The sequence below is a fragment of the Nestor notabilis genome, unplaced genomic scaffold (genome assembly GCF_000696875.1).
Source record: "Nestor notabilis isolate BGI_N333 unplaced genomic scaffold, ASM69687v1 scaffold6654, whole genome shotgun sequence".
Lineage (NCBI taxonomy): Eukaryota > Metazoa > Chordata > Aves > Psittaciformes > Psittacidae > Nestor > Nestor notabilis.
The window spans coordinates 76,157-88,157 of record NW_009926808.1 but is presented as its reverse complement, the minus strand read 5'-3'; the positions used below and the strand labels follow the sequence as shown (position 1 = coordinate 88,157).

General features: G+C 42.8%; 1 protein-coding gene across 1 annotated transcript in view; it reads right to left on the bottom strand.

Moving 5' to 3' along the window:
• The window catches only part of LOC104405145 (arginine-glutamic acid dipeptide repeats protein-like), a gene marked incomplete at its 3' end in the record, with an annotated part of 83,406 nt that overhangs the window by 17,089 nt on the left and 54,316 nt on the right, over positions 1–12,001 (bottom strand). The gene's annotated exons all lie outside the window — the stretch shown is intronic.

Here is a 12,001-nt window from a genome sequence, read left to right as displayed (position 1 = left end):
CTCTTTCCCCATCCCCAGGAATGGGTTTGCAAATGGAAAAGGAATTCTTGCTATGGAAACTAAACTGTGCTGCAGGTTTTTAAGCTAAATTATATTGGTGGAGAGCAATTACAATAATAATGGCACGACACTCTGTGTTTATTCTATGGGAAAGAAATAAGAAAGAGGCCCCGACGCCGTATATGAAATCCAACACAAAAGGAATGGATGTAACAAAGCAGTATCCATAGCAACAACAACTTAATATTTCAGTCCTCTTCAGCTGCAGTGGATTAAATATAATGACAAGATGTTCCCTTTGAAAAGTAACCTGTTGCCATGGCAACGTTGTATTCTGCAAAGTAAACAGGGGCTGGTCAGAAAGGAGATGGAAGCTGGCGATGGAATATCAAAAAGGCAAGAAGCTGCTGTAGCAGCGCGGGGCAGGACAAGCACACACTAATCCGAGAGGGGCTGGCTCCAAACAGCTCCCAGAGAAGAGAGAGGATGTTCAGTTCAATCAAGCTTTGTCCTTTCCATTCAAAAGCAACAGGGGAGGTTGGAGGTTCAAGGCCAAAAGTAGCAACAGTGAGAGGAAACAGTTCAGAGGTGAGGATGAGAAAGGAATAGGAGACAGCACAGGGTGGTGCGGAGCTTTAATTTATCAGCCTCAGAAGGGAAGAGAGGAAGGAAGGCTGGCAACAGTTCTGCATGATTTCTAATACAGAAGCAAGTTTAACCCTCCCTCTTTATAGAACAGACTGGTTTGGATTGGAAGAGACCTTTGAGATCATCCAGTTCCAACCTGCAACAGCCAGGGACACCTTCCACTAGAGCAGGTTGCTCCAAGCCCCGTCCAACCCAGCCTCGAACACTGTCGGGGATAATTCCCTTTAGAGCTCTCCAAAAAGGGTTTTCAAAACCAACTTGCTAAAAGCCACTGCTCACTGCAACACCTGCCTATCACCAACCCAAACCTCAGAATGCAAAGGGAGTTGCAACAATCAAACTAGAAACACCACCAGTGTAAGGAGCTCTCACTATCCTGGAATGCAGCCTGCAGGAAGGGACAGGGCTACCTGAAGTTGAGACCAGAAGGGTACCAGCATAGTGATCACTGTGCATTCAGCCATCAAGGGTGAGCACAGATTGTGTGCAAAATGAGTTGGAATAGGTCAATTTCTTACATGATGAGAGGTTAAAATAGGAAAGACACAGCTTAAAGCTAGGATATACAGACGGGGGTGGTTTGCTGGTTTTAATACGCAACCTTACGAAATTTGGGGTTATTTACAAAGCCTGGTAAGAAAATCAATGGCTTAATAAATAAAACCAAACCCAGATATACGCATTATAGGCAGAAGAGATCATAAATTGCAATTGTACACTGATGTAACCAGTCACTAGCATTGGCAAGATAATCAGTTACATAAACTGAAAGCATGGTACGGTAAGGCAATTCCTGGAGATTTGAGATTTCTGTAAAATTAATATGAATCTGAAGTAGTTTGGAAAAAGAAAGTTTCAAGAAAAGGGTTTTTTAAACAAAATTCCTTTTATGCAAATGGTCCAGTACAGAAGATGAGGAAAAGAAAAAAAAAAAAAGCAGTTCTGCAAACATCTGGCAAAGATCATTTTGTTCCATCTCCAGGGGGACAAAACAGGAGAGAACAGAATTGCTGCACTCTAACTTCAGCTGGTTAAAAAATAGTTTATCAGGGCCTGAAAGGGACTGGCATTCCATGCCAGAGATCCATGTGGCAGGACATTCTGTTTCATTTTAATCTGTGCCTCCAATTCAGACCTTCCCTCCCCACCCTCCTCCTGGCTTCCCAGGCTCTGCCTGCAAAGATTTAACTGTAAAAAAAGAGCTTTACATACATTTGCTCCTCAGCAGCACTAAAGAAGTCATAAGATTTCACCACAGTGATGCAAAATAGACTGCCCACAAACACAATAAGCCTCTGCCATACATCACAGCTCCGGTCTAGCTTCCTTTAAGCATCTGCTGATGGGCACTGCTGGGAGACAGGATGCTGAGCCAAATGGATCCTCCATTTGACCCACCACCACCATTCTTATGCATGTTAAGTTCTTACACTACACAGTTCAAAAGACAATAGGGACAATCAGGTTCAGGCAATTCAATCGTTAACCAAAAACCCCCCAACTAACACAAATCTGTGAGTTAGGTGCCCGAGAAGAACCGAATTGGCTCCCAACCCCCAAAATAAACAATTCTTGCTTCAAGACAACTACATTACATTGCTTTCTTTCCATTACATGGGCACTGACACCAATTTACAGATTTAAAAATGCCTTCTTAGCTTTTCCCAACAATTATTTTCTACATTAAAAAGGTTTTACTTTAAGTTACCCAATTTCGTGTGTCCAGCTTACACTTGGGGCCTTAAACCTCTTTCTTTAAGGTTTTAAAATCCATTTCTAGAAGTAGTATCCTAATGCTCAGAAAATATTCTTGCTAATGGTCAGCCTCCAGGAAATCAAAGTTTTGTTTAAACTATGTTGTAACTGTGTTATAATAAAGATATTCACGTGCAATTTTGTGTTCCAAGTGAAAAGCCAAGCCTGAATTTCAGGCAAATGGACTTCTATGGGAATGTTCTGAGCGATTGCTCAATCTGCACTGGGAATGGATAAACACCTACCAACATTTGTATCACTGGGACAAGCTCAAACCTGCTGAGTGATTGCAGAGTCAGAACTTTAAGGAAGTGGAGGACTGTGTTCTGCACCCATGCTGCTGTTTGGGGAAGGAAGTCATTGCAGAAGTGTGAGTCAAACAGGGAGAGCTTTTACAAGAGACTGTTATTTTTCGTCAGGTTGATACATGAGGAAAAAAAGATTATACAGTCCTTGGAAGTACTGTCCTCTCCACAGAAGACACAATGGAAGTGATTGTAGTAAAACCATTCTGTACAGGTTATTGCATAGGAAATTAAGCATTCCCTCCACGTGGGAATTACCTGTGTGGGTGTTTTATTTAGCTTCTAGATTTCACTGATCACCTCTCCAATACTTGTTTTGTGCTATTTGTTTACTTTCAAGTAAGGAAGACATCAGTATGTTGATCACAAGTTCAAAACCAAATGAATGCATGAGGCAAAGGTTTTTATCTGGTTTACATGTGCTTTTAATAGAACCAGATTGTTACTTATATACAAGCATTATTTACACTGATAAGTAAGTATGCAAATGAATTCAGCAGAGGATTCTGTTGCTTTGTGTTTATCCTGTGTAGTTTCTAAAATGGCCAGGCAATACCTTCATACTAAGCAAATATTCACTGTTAAAACATACCATGTGCTTCTTCAGCACCATTTCTTCAGCACATACATGCAGGCAGCAACCCAGCAGTTAATTTCTCCATAAGACTTCATCAAGGTAGATGCAATGATCTACCACTCAGCCCCTCAGCTTGCTTGACAACACAAATCTCCAGCTGCTTTGACTAGCAGATACATGGAGAAGCAACAGCATGTGGTAAAGGTGATAAGCATGAGGAATGGGAAGCATAAAACAAGCCTGAAGATACCCTGATTCTGCCTTACACCTGGAAATACAAAGCTGTAACTAAAACAAATTACAGCCTAAAGAATTGAAAGGAAGAGGGAAGAGGTAATCTTATTGCTCTAGGTCTTGAAAAAAAGTTAAAGTGAGGCCAGAACAAAGGCAAGTGAGACTATCAAGTACTTGGCCACTATTTCTTCATCCAAAGGATGAAATACAAGCACTTCCATAATGCATTTCTAACTTCAACAGTTACTTGGAGTGGAACTAACTCACCAGAGCACCTATCAACTGTCCCTGAGCTTGAGAGCATCTCCTGGGCACCCAGCCAGCTGCAAACTTCACCACTAGTGGTAACTATGGAAGCACACTCCCAGTCTGATGAAGAAGGGGTCTTCTCAGCACACCATGTATCTTGCTAGTACCACAGATAATGACAGCCTGACTCCTACTTCTACCAAGGGGTTTTTCTGCTTTGGTTTCTTATTGTGGTGGGGGAGTGGTTTTGGATGGATTTTATTGGTTGGGGGGAGGGTCCAGGAGGTTGGTTTCCTATTTGTGTTGTTGCTTCTTTTAAACCAAAGCATACTCGAACACCTATGCACAAACCTGAGCAACTGCTTTCCTTATAAACTGGCTGACCAATCCCTCAACTGGCAACAGAGGTGAAAGACATCTGTGTTGAAGCATGTGGAAAGGCAAAACTGAGATCTCAAAAGATGCTGGTGGTCTGCTCCGAGAGGAGTGCTGCCACAGGGAATGAAAACATCCTCATTATCTGATCCTACAGGACATCACAGGCATCCTTCAGGGGGGTTCTGGGAGCCAACAGAACCAACACCACATACACGTAAGTTCTCATGTGCAAGTGATTAAGTGAAGAATCCCTTATTTGGCCTATTATTCCAGCAGCATTTGTTTTGCCAAACAAAACAAGCAGTATTTTTGTTTGAAAATCAGATTTTGTTCTGGAACAACCCAGAGATGTGTTTATTTTTTACCACCTCTGCTGTCACACATTAACCCTCCCCATCTCTTCATGCATTCTCTCCTGCTTATATAAGTCAACATTTAGAACAAGTGTGAAGGAGAAGGTATCACACCCCTGTATTCCTGCAGAGCAATGTCATATTCCTGTGCATATTCAAGTAGCTTCTTTATTAGGATGTTTCTAAAGCCTACAGAGACACCCCTTTCCACTGACTTTCCAATAAGGGAATTGTGCTCTCTAATCATCAGCATGACTTTGCTTCAGCCAAAGACACGAGTGACCAGTGATGCACACTACAGAGGTGGTCTTGATTTTTATGCTCTCCAGGTATAAACAGAAACTGAAAAGGAACTGACAGTTCAGACAGCAAACAGATACGGGCATGGCACTAACACGAGCAAAACTGGGCAGTCCTATTCATCATTCACACCTCAGCTTCTGACCAGAGAAGAGAGGTAGCCCCAGCAATGCACACTGCACAGGGGAATGGCTACGAGGGCAAGGCTAGAAGTCAGCCTTCTGCTATAAAGTTGCAGAGATGTCACTCTGAGCAGCACAAACCATCCTGTCCCCTTCACACTCAACACACTCCAGTGACTCACTAACAAGTAGCTCTGATTGAAGTATCTCCCCACAGCAACAGCCCCCATGGTGCTGGGATCAGCTCTGCAGGCCAGAGGGGCAGGCAGAGGGCTACAGCCAAACAGCATCGGGGTTTGCACAAGTTCAGGCACTACTGTGCACAAGACATGCTGCAGAATCAAGTTTGCTCCCATTCAACACACCCAAGTCCTCACAAACCCATTTATATTTAGCAGTAACAAGTCACTGACGGCTGTCTCACAAGGGCCTCAAAGCTATTTGCAACCATACTATCATCACACAGAACTGGAGCCCAAATCCCCACATTTTCAGTCTGATCTGAAGAACACCCAGTGCTTTGGTAGCCTGATAAAACCCCTGTCTCTCTTAACACAGCTGTCATGCCACAAGCTCAATATATAAGCTGCATTTCAGATGCAGGGGACTGACAAGCAAGCACAGCCATGCTGGCTACTTACACTCCCCTTCATACTTGAGGAAGTGTCAGCAGGATCCCGGCCCCTCGGTCGACAGCAGAACCACCCATCCTCAGAGCAACCAATGGATCTGCGACCCTCCCTGGAACATCTTCTAAACACTGTTGCAGGCCCAAACATTTCCTAACAGCCACCTCGGTCCCTGCATCCTGCAGATGCCTCTGCAGCTCCCTCCGGACCTGCCAGAGGGCTGGCACGCAGGCAGCACCGCTGAAACGAAAACTGCAGCACGAGGGACGAGAACAGGGAGATAAATAAGCCCACACAGCTTCCACGGCTTGGTACATGCACCCCTCAAGCAGCAGATCCCCTGCTCGGTGCCCTCATGCACCACACGAGCAGCTGCACGGCAAAGCTGATGTGCTTACGAGGTTCTGAGGAACATGCAATAGCAATGAAATGATCTCATAAACATTGCAGAAGTCACACATAACAGCAAAAATCAGCATTGTTTAGGGGAGGCCAGAGTGATGTAGCCTACCTGCAGGGGCTGAATGGATCATCCATGACTAGGACAGGCTCTTGTGGGTTTAGATGTATTCCTGAACCCTCTTACTTAACAGCTAAAACTCTGTCTTTTCCACTCTACCAACTCAAAATGGAGGCACATGCAGTCTGAGAGACCTCGGAGAGCTTTCACTGAGCTTGTGCTATGACCTAAGCCTGCACGCAGAACGCAGAAACTTCGCCCTCGGACTGACAGGACTGAGCATGTGCTGTGACCCTCCCTCATCCACACAGTGTCTTACAACGCAATCAATCTCCAGCCTGCTGTTTCCGTAAATAAAGCACAGTGAACAGGCTCGCAGCTCCCGCATACCAAGCTAGTGCGCAGGGAAGTGGGGCCTTCGCGAGGGGATCTGGTACAGCCAACGCTCCGGAGCAGAGCGGCTCCCACGCTGGAGATCCCCGCGCCAGCACTTGCTCTGTGTGTATATCTATATAGATATAGAGATATACAGATATCTTCTCCAAGCAAAATACACAGTGGTCTACAAAAGGTTTCCACAAGCTTGTTTTATCTAGTTTGTGATTAGCTTCAGGAAAAAAAATGACATTAAAAGGCTTAGAGGTTTTCACGAAGGCAAATGACAGAAGCGTCATGTTTGAATACAGGATTTGGTTAGGAAAGGAAGCAGCAAGCTGATCCACAAGATGCTTTCGTTCTACCTGTCAGTAATACAACGTATGAGAACATTTAAAGACTGCATTCAAAAAGCACTTACAGAATGTATTCACGGCAACAGTGCCACTGCCATTTAGGAGCAGGTGTGAACACAGGGTGAACCTGAGGGGAGCCAGACTTGACTCACTGTTTGAACGTCCTTCATCACCTTGATTTTTGGTGTTCCTGTTTATTAATGTAGTTTTCAAAACAATTCTTAGCTACCCGTTTAGATGCAGGTAATATCCCTCACACCTACAGCACTAAACGCTTTAATCAGTGTACCTGGCCTCCATTTTAGAGCATCCGAGATGCCTCAATCTATGGTGAGGATAGAGAGGGCTAAAAGTCTCCAATTCTGCATTTTAAAAGACAGAAACACACCGAGCAAAACACATCAGGCCCCGTAACAACCCCTAGTTTTCTCTCTTACAACAATCCAGCAAGACAGTATTATTACAACATAGGTGGATACACCTTTCTTGTTGCCCGTATTACATTATATCCCACCCCCTCCTTGGGAACCTGCACCAACAGAGGCTGGCTCCTTCATGAACCTGCAATATTCATTCTTACTGAACATTTCAGCCTCCATGGCTCTGCTTGAACTACCTGATGCCACCAAAGCTCTTTCATAATGAGAAGGAGTCATTCCTAAAGATACAGGATAGAGGGGCTTGGCTCACACTTGTAACAAATACATTTAAAACCAAACAAAACCAACCAGGATAAAAGCTCCTGGGTTTTTTACACTACTAAGCCATACCAGGCTATGTATCTAAAACTTCCAGAAGCACAATGAAGTTGTATAAACTACTTTTTGAAAGAGAGATAAACCCACCATAACATTCTATCAGCTCACTTCTGTTACATTACAGGAGGCCACACAACCAGAACAAAACCCTGTTTTCCCAGCCTACAGACTAGAACAAGATGATAATCCCAAATATGTTGGACAGCCTTTACCAATTGATTTAGGTAAGAACATTTACAAGGTCTTGATTTCAGCTGTAGCTGAAATGTACTTCTGGGTTTTTTTGTTGCTGTTCTGAAACGGGTTTATTCCCCTGAAGTTCGCAACATGAACGTGAGTAAAAGTTCTCAGCTTTTATGCCACCCTCTAAGTTCAGTGATAAATTGAGATATGGCCACGTAAAAATAATGTTTTCCAAATGATATTAATAATATGAGGCAGAAAGAGCAACCCAAGGAAGTTATACATCCATTTACCTAATAAAAGCGGGGATTGAAAAGGAATCAACTGCACTTCAACGCATGACAACACCTACTGACACGAAGTGAGGGTGCTCAGCACCTTCTGTAATTCTTTCCCAGGGATACTGGACAAGGAGTGATACAAACCAACTTTGCTTGTAATTTAGGAAGACACACAGAAGCCACCTGTTTCACATCACATGGACACACCATACAAACACCCCCCAGTATCCCCCATCAGAAGGATTCCAGGTTGTATTTAAAATTGCTGAATCTATGTAAATAAAATAAGGCTTGTGATACACTGGAGGAATTGTCTTTTATAAACAAAGTATACCTCAAACTGTCACAGTGTTCTACTGAGTCTCTGATTGGAGACATAAGGATGGATACATTTAAGATCTTTATTATCAATTCACCCTCTATCACTGCCCCAGGCACTATTATATGCACAGAGACAAAATACTGTGGCTGCTAAATATTAACCAGAGAAAAGGGATTCCAACAGCCAAATAGAGTTCTGCAGTTCACATTTTGGTTGTAGGTATCAATTTATCATTCAACTACATTTTTTCCCAAAGGGCAACATTAAGAGGAAGCTTTGACAATCCTACTTACACACAACTCCACTGGCTTCTTGACTTTGTAAGAATATATACTACTCAGTCTGTTTCTAGACCTGAAACTTGTGCTCTACTCACTCTGCTTTCCATTGAAAAGAGGGGGGGGAAGGGGAAAAGAAGAAGAAAGAGGCTCTTGATTCAGACTTTCAACAGAAATCCCCTTCCAGACAACGTAACATCCTAAGTCATGAAGGACAAGAAAGAGCAAGTCACCTTCACTCCTCTCAGAGACACACCAATGCTCCCATGAGTCGTAACGGCACCCTACAACACTTCAGAAGAGTCAAAAATAAAGGAAGAGCAAATGTTGTGGAATAAAAGCACAGGCAAGAGCCTGGTCTTCCCAAACCATCTATTCCCAAAAGTCAGCTGTGCCTTGCATGTGTGGTAATATTTTGTTCTACAATGCAAAACAATGTTATGGAAGAGGAATTTTGAATCATGGCCATAAAAACTGTCTGTGGAATAATATCTGGTTATTTCTAGTTCCAAGTAGTCAGCACCATTAAAATCTATACATATTTACAAGTGTCAGTGTCAGCCAAAACTTCCTAATGTATTTACTTACTCCTGAGAGCAAAGAACTGATTGCCTGGTCCATGCCAGTACACTACAAAACAGGCCAATACCAACATTGGCATTTGGCGTGCCTGCACCCTTGAGTAAGAGCTCCAAGTTGTGTCTGTAAGTCTATAGAGGATCTCAGAGTACAAGAGGAAGGACTGGAAGAGCTTCTTGCCCGAATCAGCTACATATGGCATGATACTGCAGACAGGGTAGGAATTCAACTTGTAGTAAATGAGTGGCAAGATGTGAGCTGCTGAAAAGCAGCTGTCTGTGGTCAAGCAGCATGTTGAACAGCATTCCCAAGCCTTACTGCGTATTTCTTTTTAACAGGCAGAGCTGATTTCTGACTCAAATACCACATTCAACAGCTTAACTCAAGCTGGTGCAGCTACTGATCCTCTGAAGTGGTACATCAGATCTGTTCCTCCATTCATGCTTCTTGACTGCTGCTCTATATACTTTGAAATGCTTCTGAACTCCTATCAGGGCACATACAATTCACCTAACGTTTGTTCTCTGATAAAGCACTGATCTCATCTGGCCATTTGGGGAAGCCACAAGTTTGAGTGGGATTCCATGTAGGTGGAATTAGTCGGTGTCAGAGAAGTCACTGCTCAGAAGAGACATGAAATTAATTACCTGAAAGTACTCAGCATAAAATGAGTTTTCTTTCTCAGCTGCCTATACAAGCTTAGTGGATGTATTCCACACTCCTGAGAGCCAGGAATATTATTCCAGGACTACTCAGTAGCTTGATTAACACCCTATTCAAGGTGCTAACACCAGCCTCTAGCTTTGAGATTAGTTTAGGTTTTTACTCCACAGTCAGGTTTTTCTCACTGATGTGAGAATTACTCGGACATAGTGTGTCATCTTTTACCAAACTCTGTAGAGAAAAAATACCCCAAACCAGCTTGATATTCACTGTAAAGAAGAAAATTACCCCAAAACACAGAGGTTTGCACCTCCAGACCACAGAATGATCAACAACAGGATTGTGGTTGCTCTTTCCCAAGCGAGCTTTCAAATAAAGAAGAAAGGACAAAGCATACTTTCCTTTACACACAGAAGGGCCTCTGGTTACACATCCACCACACCAGTGCTTTGGATGTGTTTGGGGCCTGGGGTTTCTGTGGGTTGTTCTGCAAAAAGAACACTTCAAAACATAGAAAACAGATACCGAAGCCACTGAGCTGAATTTCAGAGTCCTGGAAAAGTATATGAGCATCTTATGCTGAACACAAAATAAAGTCACTCAAACAGAAATCCATGTTTGGAGATACAATCCACAGCTCAAGCTTGTTTGGTCTGAGTGTACCCTACCACACATTACTACAAGTCAATTGTCACACCACAGTATCCTGAACCTCATCTACAACGTATCACTTCAAGCTACCATGAAACATCTTCCATCCCTCCCATGTGAGCCACTGCATTACCAAAGCTGATTAAGATGAAGGCAAAGTTTAGTTTTTATAGACAAACCACCAACAGGTCGTCCTCAAATGTCTGTTACAACACTTTTACATCCAAAAGCAAAATATATCTACAGATAGGTACTCAAAGAAGCATGCATTGTAAAGCAGTAAAAAACCACTCAGGTCAAATATCATCCAGCAACCTAGACTCAAATCCTTTGTCTACATCTCCCCTCATTCCAAGGCAAAAATACAAACTTGAACTAGAATTAAAAGCAAACCACAACCACAAAACAAAGTGGCTGTAACCAAATGAAGAAACCCCTGCATTTGGAGAGCTGGCTAGTGTGAGTAATTACCTGATCACTAAGTGCTATGCTCTGTCATTTCATTGATCTTTTCAGGGTCACTCATTTTCTAATAGCTGGAAGAATTAACAGCTACTTCTACACAGAAAGCAGGTTAAAAACCACAGCGAGTACTCACATAAATGGCATTTCATAAGAGAAATCATCCATTAAACACAGAACTTGAACACTAATACAAACAGTCCATTTAGCACTCATATCCCCAAACCTAAAATGTACCAAAGAGAAGCGATGAAGTTAAACACAGGCATCAAGCGTGATGCTGAATATCAGAGATACAACACACCACAGACTTCATAAATGCCTCACCTTGTGGGACTGCTCCACAAAACCACACAAATGATGTTACAAAACCGTTTTCACATATCGGATTATAAAACAGTACAGGATTACAGGCCCTTTTCCCCAGAGCTCTGCACCATGCACTAGCAAGATTGCCTCCTAGGGACTGACACCTATACCTGCTACGAATGCAAACTGAATCTATTCAGGGAGCTTACCTAATCCAATACCCCATCTCAGACATAAGGGCAGTTTAAAACACTTCAGAGCAAGGTAAAGGCAGCCTCATAAATAGGCAATTACCTAATAATATGCCCACACAGGGATTTTCTTCCGAACTGCAAGCAGTTAGCGGTTGGCTATGCCCTGAAGCAGAAAGATTCCTATCTGCATTAAAACCACTAAATCTACCATGTAACAATTCAAATATTTATTCTTTATAGGCCTATCTAATCCCCACTTAGAACAGTACTTTTCTCAACAGTATCTCTAGAAATCAAGGCCCACAGCTAATTGTTTTCTGCACTGACAGAAACAATAGACCTTTCAGCCAGCACAGACCTTGCTGAGCCCTGTCAGGTGCTATTCATCTTTTACTCAAGTGCTTGTGGAAATACATCCCTAAACAACGAGGTTTTTGTAAGTATTTGTAAGGCATTCTCTGGGTTTACAAAACTACCTAAATGAAAATGTAAGAGACATGGTTTGGACCTGAAGAATAACGAAGGTACAGCCTAGTATCAGCTCTGCTTTGCAACCACAGCTGATGAAGGTTGGTTGGAT